This window comes from Pholcus phalangioides, unplaced genomic scaffold (genome assembly GCF_987345545.1).
Source record: "Pholcus phalangioides strain wild (caught in Gottingen) unplaced genomic scaffold, Ppha-v1.0 ptg000012l_1, whole genome shotgun sequence".
In the NCBI taxonomy this organism is placed as follows: domain Eukaryota; kingdom Metazoa; phylum Arthropoda; class Arachnida; order Araneae; family Pholcidae; genus Pholcus; species Pholcus phalangioides.
The window spans coordinates 1,152,616-1,161,684 of NW_028301605.1; the positions used below are offsets into that span (position 1 = coordinate 1,152,616).

General features: G+C 42.3%; 1 non-coding gene across 1 annotated transcript; it reads right to left on the minus strand.

Annotated features, from left to right (window-relative positions):
* Nucleotides 1-2,749: 2,749 nt before the first annotated feature.
* Nucleotides 2,750-2,823, minus strand: TRNAT-GGU (transfer RNA threonine (anticodon GGU)). Its single transcript has one exon. It is a non-coding gene; the product is annotated as a tRNA-Thr (tRNA).
* Between the last annotated feature and the right edge of the window lie 6,246 nt (nucleotides 2,824-9,069).

The window sequence follows — 9,069 nt, forward strand, 5'->3', positions numbered from 1 at the left end:
GATTGAGTGACCGAGTGAGTGAGTGACCCAGTGAGTAAGTGATTGAGCGGGTGAGTGAGTGACCCAGTAATGACTGAGTCAGTGATTGAGCGAGTGACCGAGTCAGTGATTGAGTGACTGAGTGAGTGACCCAGTGAGTAAGTGATTGAGCGGGTGAGTGAGTGACCCAGTAATGACTGAGTCAGTGATTGAGCGAGTGACCGAGTCAGTGATTGAGTGACTGAGTCAGTGATTGAGCGAGTGACCGAGTCAGTGATTGAGTGACTGAGTCAGTGATTGAGTGACTGAGTCAGTGATTGAGTGACCAAGTGAGTAAGTAATTGAGCGAGTGACCGAGTGAGTAAGTGATTGAGCGAGTGACCGAGTCAGTGATTGAGTGACCAAGTAAGTAAGTAATTGAGCGAGTGACCGAGTCAGTGATTAAGTGAGTGACCCAGTGAGTAAGTGATTGAGCGGGTGAGTGAGTGACCGAGTCAGTGATTAAGTGAGTGACCCAGTGAGTAAGTGATTGAGCGGGTGAGTGAGTGACCGAGTCAGTGATTAAGTGAGTGACCCAGTGAGTAAGTGATTGAGCGGGTGAGTGAGTGACACAGTAGTGACTGAGTGACCGAGTGAGTGATTGAGCGAGTGATCGAGTCAGTGATTCAGCGAGCGAGTAAATTGGTTAGTGAGTGAGTGAATGTTCAGTAAGTTAGTGAGGGAGTGAGTGAATTGGTTAGTTAGTTAATTTTTTGACGTAGTAGTGTCACAAATGATTAAAAAATCCGAATGTTCCGAAAACATATCCCTTCTCAATGAGTCTATATTACAATATTGATCTAATGTCATATTTATAGCTTCAGCTGTTTCGGCTCGGCATGATTTCGACGTTGACCCCCCCCCCCCCTTACGACGCCCTTAGGTGTTGTCGAATATGGAAAAACCATTTCTTAGTGAGTATTGAGTCTTTACGTCGTGAAAAAAACTATTCACAAAATTTGATATTTACAGCTTCAGCGGTTTTGGCTCGGCGATGATGAATCAGGCATGACATGTTATTTTATATACAGTACTAGGGGGCTCTGCCCCCCACCCTGCCTTCTGTCAACCCCCCCCCCCTTTTCTCTTCACAACATATCTTATTTATTTCGTCCCACTTCATCAGCGTGCTATGGAAAGGGACACGTGAAAGCACCAGCTTACTGAAGAAGCGAATTTTATAATAATAATAAAGCAACAAAAAACAAATGTGATTCATCAAGTAACCCCAGAAAACTTCCCCATGGGGGTCCCCAAACTCCAATTCGTTGAATTTTAGGGGGGTGGCCCTGACTGGATTTATCTCGGGCTACCGATGTGTTGCAAATTTTACAATGTTAAACAACAAAAACCAATGAGATTCATCCAGGGACACCCGAAATGAAACCTATCAACTTTTCCATGGGGCCCCGACCTGAAGGCTTGTCGGACATACCCCCTGTGAGTGGCCACGAAAATTTTTAATTTTTATCAATTTTAAAACGAATAAAATCCAGGGCCCACATCCAGTAACGGGAACCCCATACGCAGATTTTTAGTGGGGCACACAGACACTGGATTTATCTCGGGCTTGTGCTGTTGAAAATTCTACAATGTTAAACAACAGAAAAGAATGAGATTCCCCAAAATGGAACAGGACCCCTGACTCGGAAGCTAATCGGGCATCCCCTGTGAAGGCCACTGCAAATATTCATTTTACCAACGAATAAAATCCAGGCGCCCCCCCCCACGCAATTACCCGTGACCGAATTCGCAAATTTTATGGGACCTCATACTGGATATACATTGGGCTTCCGCTATCGCAAATTTGTCAATGTTAAACCAGCAAGAAAACAATGAGTTCCCTCAAGGACCCCTGGAAATGAAACCTTTTAACTTCCCCATGAAGGTGTATGTGCAATCTCCCGGGTACCCCGACCCTGTATGTTGGGAGCACTGGTGATATATGTATATTTTATGTATACATACCTCTCGGCATGACCCCCACGATGGCAGGGCTGACAGGGGCCGGAACGTTTCTTATCCTTTGTGATATTTTCACACTATAAATTAAGCACAGAGGGGCCCGCGAAAACGCTGGTTTGGGGGTCCGCCATCTATTTCAGCTTAGGGGACCTACTGTAGGATGTGGGAACCTCTGGGTACATGCACATAACTTGGTCCCGATATATGCTAGAGTTAAATGAAAACTTGATCCCAAAATCGTAACCGACTTCCGTAACACAAAAACGTAACAGATTTCCATCACTCAAAAAACGTCACCGAGTCCCGTAATAAAAAAATCGTCACTAATTTCCGTTGCATAGGAATTATATATATACACGTATATAGTAAATATAGAGTACATATACTAGATACGCACTAAGGCGGGATTCCTGAAAGTTCATCACGTGAAATCGCGGGTAACAGCTAGTTCAGCATAAAAAAAACCCATTGGTTACTGATGATCAGCGATGTTTTTTATAACATCAAAGTGATAACAGGAGGTGATTTTAAGCATTTTTAGGAAGTTAATTACTTCGCGTATCCACTTACTTTATTATCTTTTAATTCTGTTATTATCCCTTTTAACATTCCATTAGAAGTTTCTGAGTAAAACCGAGTTAATGGAATTTTGTTGAATATACTATCTTGTGAGATATAGATGGCTTTTTTCTCAGCCAGAGATATCAAGGAAACAGTTATTTTTCCGGATATTATGCTGAGGTGAGCTTGGAAAGAAAAGTCATCACGTCTCCGCCGGGACTCGAACCCAGGCCCTCTTGCATACCGGGCAAGCATGCTACCATCTACACCACTGGAGACACATGAATCTGCCTTCCAAATTTCACGCACTGTGTCGTGAGGCGCTGAAGTAGAGGCATTAGTAGCTTCTCTTAACTTCAGGAAATGGCCCCCGGGTGAAATTAGGAAGGCAGATTCATGTGTCTCCAGTGGTGTGGATGGTAGCATGCTTGCCCGGTATGCAAGAGGGCCTGGGTTCGAGTCCCGGCGGAGACGTGATGACTTTTCTTTCCAACCTCACCTCAGCATAATATCCGGAAAATAACTGTTTCCTTGATACTATCTTGTATTGGGCAACAGCAATTTGTAATTTATACAAATACAAGGCCACAACAGGCAAAATGCCCAGCGAGAAAAAGATGCCCACAATAAATATGGATGTCATATATTTCAAAAATACAGCAACCCGAATCCGTATCATCTGAATTTCTTCTCATAAAGTCATTATTTAAACTTTCCGCCATATCTTTAGGATATGGCACTTACTCACTCAATAGATCGCTCACTCACTTACGGACTGACTTACTCGCTTATTGAATCAGTAACTCACTCACTCACTAGATCGCTCACTCACTTACGGACTGACTTACTCACTTATTGAATCACTGACTCACTGAATCACTTGCTCACTGACTCACTGAATCACTTACTCACTGGGTCACTCACTCAGTAACTCACTCGCTCACTGACTCACTGAATCACTTACTCACTGGGTCACTCACTCAGTAACTCAATCGCTCATTCCCTCGCTAACTGACTCGCATAGAACTGTCGTCGGTGAATTGCATGGCGGTGAATTTTCCTGGCGGTGAATTTTTGGTCGGTGAATTTTCCTAGTGGTGAATTGCATGGCGGTGAATTGTTGTGTCGGTGAATTGTCGGTCGGTGAATTTTCCTAGCGGTGAATTGCATGGCGGTGAATTGTTGTCGGTGAATTTTCCGGCGGTGAATTGTTGGCGGTGAATTTTCCGGCGGTGAATTGTTGGCGGTGAATTTTCCGTAAACCATGTATCTCGGGCTTCCGGTGTTGCAAATTCTACGATGTTAAAGAACGTTAACGAATGAGATACATCCAGCCCCTCCAACCAAACTGATAACTCAACTTTTCCATGAATGTCCTAACCTGGAAGCTTGTCGGACATCCCCGTGTGAGAGCTTTGAAAATTGTTCATTTGTATTCATTTTACCAACGAATAAAATTCAGGCTCCCAACCAATTTCCCGGAACCCAATTCACATACATTTAGTGGGGCCTCCCAGACTTAATTTATCTCGGGGTACCGTTGTACCCCATTAGGCGTGCGTATGACCGTGCCTTCCAATCCGTTAAAAGAAATCAACCGAGCCGCGGGCTTCCAAAGGTTGAGAACCACTGTTGTAGGACGTCCCCACCCTGTGAGGGCCTTGAAATATTTGCATTTGTATACAGTTTACCAACGAGCAAAGACCCAATCAATTATCCGGGACCCAATTTGCATACTTTCAGGGGGCCCCGAAGTGGCTTTATCTTGGGCTACGGATGTTGCACACTTTACAATATTAAACAACAAAAATCAATGAGATTCATCCAGGGCTCCCGAATTATACCTGCCAACTTTTCCATGTTAACCCTGACCTAGAGGTTTGTCGGACATCTTCCTCGCCCTGAGGGCCACGAAAAATTTTCATTTGCATTCATTTTAACAACGATTAAAACCCAGGGTCGCCCAGCCATGGACCTGGGACCCAATTTGCAGATTTTTATATGATCTCCAGACCGGATATATCTTGGGCTTTCGCTATTGTAAATATTTTAATGTTAAAGAAGCAAGAAAACAATGAGGTCCGTCAAGGGCCTCTGGAAATGAAACCTTTTTATTTCCCCATGAAGGTATATGTGCGATGCCCCATATCCCGACCCTGTATACTATACATGCATCTCGGCATGTCCTCCAGAAGGGCAGGCCTGTCAGTGGCCGGAACGACCCTAATCTATTTTAGATTCTTCACACTATAAATTAACCACGGGGGGGGCCCGTGGAAAAAGCTGGTTTGAGAGCAAGCCAATTATCCCATCCAAGGGGCCGCTGCTGCAGGATGTGGGGCTATGCCTCTAGATACATACACAGACCTTGGTCCCCCATGGGTCAAACGATTCTCGTGTGTTATGATTGAATTACATTTGTAGGTCTATTGCTCTCTGCGGCTAGACATTGACTGGGCGATCGCCGTGAAGTTGGGAACCACAGAAAACACACTTCAGCCGACCACCACTATGGCGACGGTGGGGTCCGAACCCGGGTCCTCGCGATGCGAGTCCGTCACTATGACCACTCGACCACCATAGTGGCATTTGGCTCCTACTAGGCCGTCTCACATCTGCACATCGAGCTTTCGCCAGGTATCTCCGGCCACTTCGCGAAATGACCGGTCAAAACCGGAATCATTTCCGCAATTCGTACTTTGGCCATGTCGCGAATTGGCCGCACTCCGGGTATTTGCAGTAACATATCCACAGTGTATATTTTAAGCAGGGTTTGTTATAAAACAAAGGTAAAAATATATAGACGTGAATTTAAAGTACTTTGCGAAACACGATTTGAACTGTTTCATTTATTAGAGAGACACTTTTTTTTGATCGAATGAGAAATTTTTCATTTGGAATTCGTTAGAGCGAATAAATGCGAAATTTCTGTTTTCAAAACTTCTTTTTGGCGCAATTTACGTATCTCTAGAGCAGCGGTTCCCAACCTTTTTTGACTCGCGGAGCCCTTTTCATTGAATAATTTCTATGGCGGAGCCCTGTTTAACTCGAGGGGCCCTTTTTGGTATATTATTTATATGCCGGTACCCTTTAGATTTTTTTTTTTTTGTTTGCTTATCAAATTTATTGATTTATTTTATTATTCTCGAGTGGCAACGGAGCCCCGGTTGAAAACCGCTGCTCTAGAAACGTATGGATCGCGATTTCCAGGAATTTATTTTTTGTGATCAACTTGTGTGTTTATCGTGATGTATGTGTGAATGAATAACTTCACCACCGGAGCACGTTTCAATGGGTTACGTTTTCAAGGTTATGCCCTCTATCTATTTATTTATTTATTTACACATCTCAACAGGCTGAACCAAATTACAGAGATGGGAAACACACGGACATAACAATACAAAAATACAAGTAATGAAAATTAATAGACAAGCAAATAATAATAAGAATCATTCATCGAATTTACAAGTTAAAAATAAAATCAACAAACTTAAAAAACAAAAATATATACGCGCAACGGAAACACACATTGAGAATTCAGCATGAGGAAGACAAATGAGAAAACAAAATATATATACAAATTCATAAAGCACCTAGTAGAACATGGAATCTTTGTGAAAAATATCTGGGAATTCACCCGTATTATAATATTTGCAAAATTGGTGAAGCATTTAAAATTTTCGTGCGTGCACGAGGTAAATAAAAAACATTTCGGGAACTATGAACCCGTGGCTCGCGAGATGGCACGGAGATATTAATTAGGCTCGTCAGATAATAGTCATCGATTCTGCCGTGAAGAACTTTGTGAAGGAATGACAGATCTCGCTTTGTACGTCTGCTATCGAGAGATGTCATCTTGAAAAAATAGAGAAGATCCGAAGTAGGCGCATCTGGGACGTACACACCAAAAGTCTTCCGGAATAATGACCTCAAAAACATTTTCTGTACACGTTCAACACGTACGCTCATCACTGCAGGAATATGGCCCCATATCACTGAGCCATACTCAAGTGAGGGTAAGACGTATGTGAAATACAGTCGTACCATCGCTGGAACTGAGGTGAATGGCCCAGACGACCTAACGAGAAAGCCAAGTGACTTGTTGGACTTTGATAAGACACTTTCCGCTTGATCGCTGAAGTTCAAATCACTCTTGAAAATTACACCCAAATCCATTACCGTGCTCTTTCTTTCTATAGCTGCTGCGGTAATGAAATGGATGTAATTTTCGCGTGAATGAAACGACACTGCACTTTGAAACATTCAGGCCGAGATTGTTGTCACGACACCAATCATTCAGATGTAATATATCATTTTGAAGTGCCAAGCAGTCTTCTATGGATTGAATTGATCGATGAAATTTTAGGTCATCAGCGAACATGAGGCAACGGTTATTTTGAAGATACAACGGTAAGTAATTTACAAAGATGATAAAAAGTAAAGGACCAAGATTGGACCCCTGAGGAACACCAGACGTGCTTGTATTTGGTTTAGAAAGATGTCCAGATGGCAGTCTAACGATGTTTGTTCTGTCACTCAAATAGGAAGCGAACCAAGCTACAGATTTATTTGACAAACAAAGTTGCGAGCGTAATTTCGTTAAGAGTACATGATGATCTACTCGATCGTGACTAAGCCTTTTCAAAATCTGTGTATATGGTGTCAATCTGTTCCTCATTGTCAAGAGCAACCAACAGATCATGGGTGAAGTTCGCAAGGTCGGTTACAGTTTAGCGTTTACGAACAAAACCGTGCTGAAACGGACTCAGTGAAAGCGCAAAGTGATTATACAGTTTTTCATAAATCAATGATTCTAGAATTTTGACGAACGAACTTAGAATCGAAACTGGTCTGTAGTTAGTTACGTTGGATGTGTCGCCCTTTTTATGAATGAGAACTATGCTTGACGATTTCCATGACGAAGGGAAGCAACCTGTACTCAATGATTTATTAAATATAATTGTTAACGGACGTGCCAGTAACTAACCACAACCTTTGACTACGTAAGCCGGAATACCATCTGGACCGATGGCCCTGGATGACTTGAGCTTCCTTATAGTGCATAAGACGTCAGCTTCCCCAAACTGTATATGGGCGACATGGAAGAGGTCAGTTTCAGCCAAAACCGGCCCTTGTGAAATCGGCTGTAAAGAAATATTTCTATTGGTAAACACAGATTCAAAGTAATCTGCGAAGGCATTAGCGGTTTCTTAGGCAGTTGAAGAAGTAGAGCCATTAAAGTGCATTGTGCTTGGAATAATGTCACGTTTTCGTTTGGACTTTATGAATTGCCAAACCAATGAAGGATCCCGTTGAAGACCATCTTCAATATGTTTTAAGTAATTCCTATATGCAGTTTGAATCTTTTCCTTGCATAAGCGTCTGACCAAACAGAAGTAAAGTTTAGACTCCATACTCCCGGTGCAAAGATATTTTTTCCTAGCTTGATGTTTTATGGCTACGCTGTGAATGATTTCACTATTGAACCATGGAGGGAATTTACGTCGATGTGCTTTCTTTTGGGGAACACAAGAGTCGAGTACCTGATGCAGACTTTCATAGAAGAGACTCCCCGAAGAGTCAGCGTCATTAATGTGAAGGAGACTGTCCCAATTCAAGTTTCCTAGCAAATAGTACAGCTTAACAAAGTCGGCCCTACTGAACTGATAGGAAGTTATTCCACAATTTTTTCCTTATTTCGCCTGGCATTCAACTTGGAGAAAAATTTCAAATGACGGATGGTGTCTATCTTCTATAATTAGAGGACATTCACAGTGTTCAATACGATAAGATATCCGATTGTGGCAGACAAGAACAAGATTGAAAAGCCGCTGATTGGCGTTTGGCACTGTGTTAACTTGCTTCAGCCCATTATAATTCAGGTTATCAAACAAAATATTTACAATTTCACAAGCTGAGATAGGTTGAGGTAGATCCACTGACTAATCAATATTGGGTATATTAAAATCACCAATGATCATAAGCTCATGCATTTTCAAAATAGGGAATGATTCTTCAACAGCTTGAAAGAATTCGATGCAATCAGCATTTACAGATTTAGGTGGAAAATAAACATTGCAAATAGTGACTATGTGATGATCGGAAAGCCTTACCCGAACGCACATAGATTCTGTGGAACAACACCATGTAGCCAGTTCAGCGCTTTGCAGGTTTTTATTAACGGCAATTAGAACGCCACCTCCTTTACATGTGGTTGGATGAACATAACGATCTCGTCGATAAATTACATATCTGCAATCAAATAGCTCGGAACCACACATACTATCAGTCAACCACGTTTCTGTTAAACAAATAACGTCATAATCATCGGCCAAGAGAACAGTGTAAAACTTGTATGACTTCGATCTCAGTCCATTCACATTTTGGTAGTACATTCTAATACCATTGCCATTGGACTTATTGCGTCATGCATTAATTTGATCTGTCTGATCAATCCTTACATTTTGAATTTCCGGGTTTGCTTGAACATTTGTGAGCTTACGTCGAGGCGTGTAAAACCGTCGT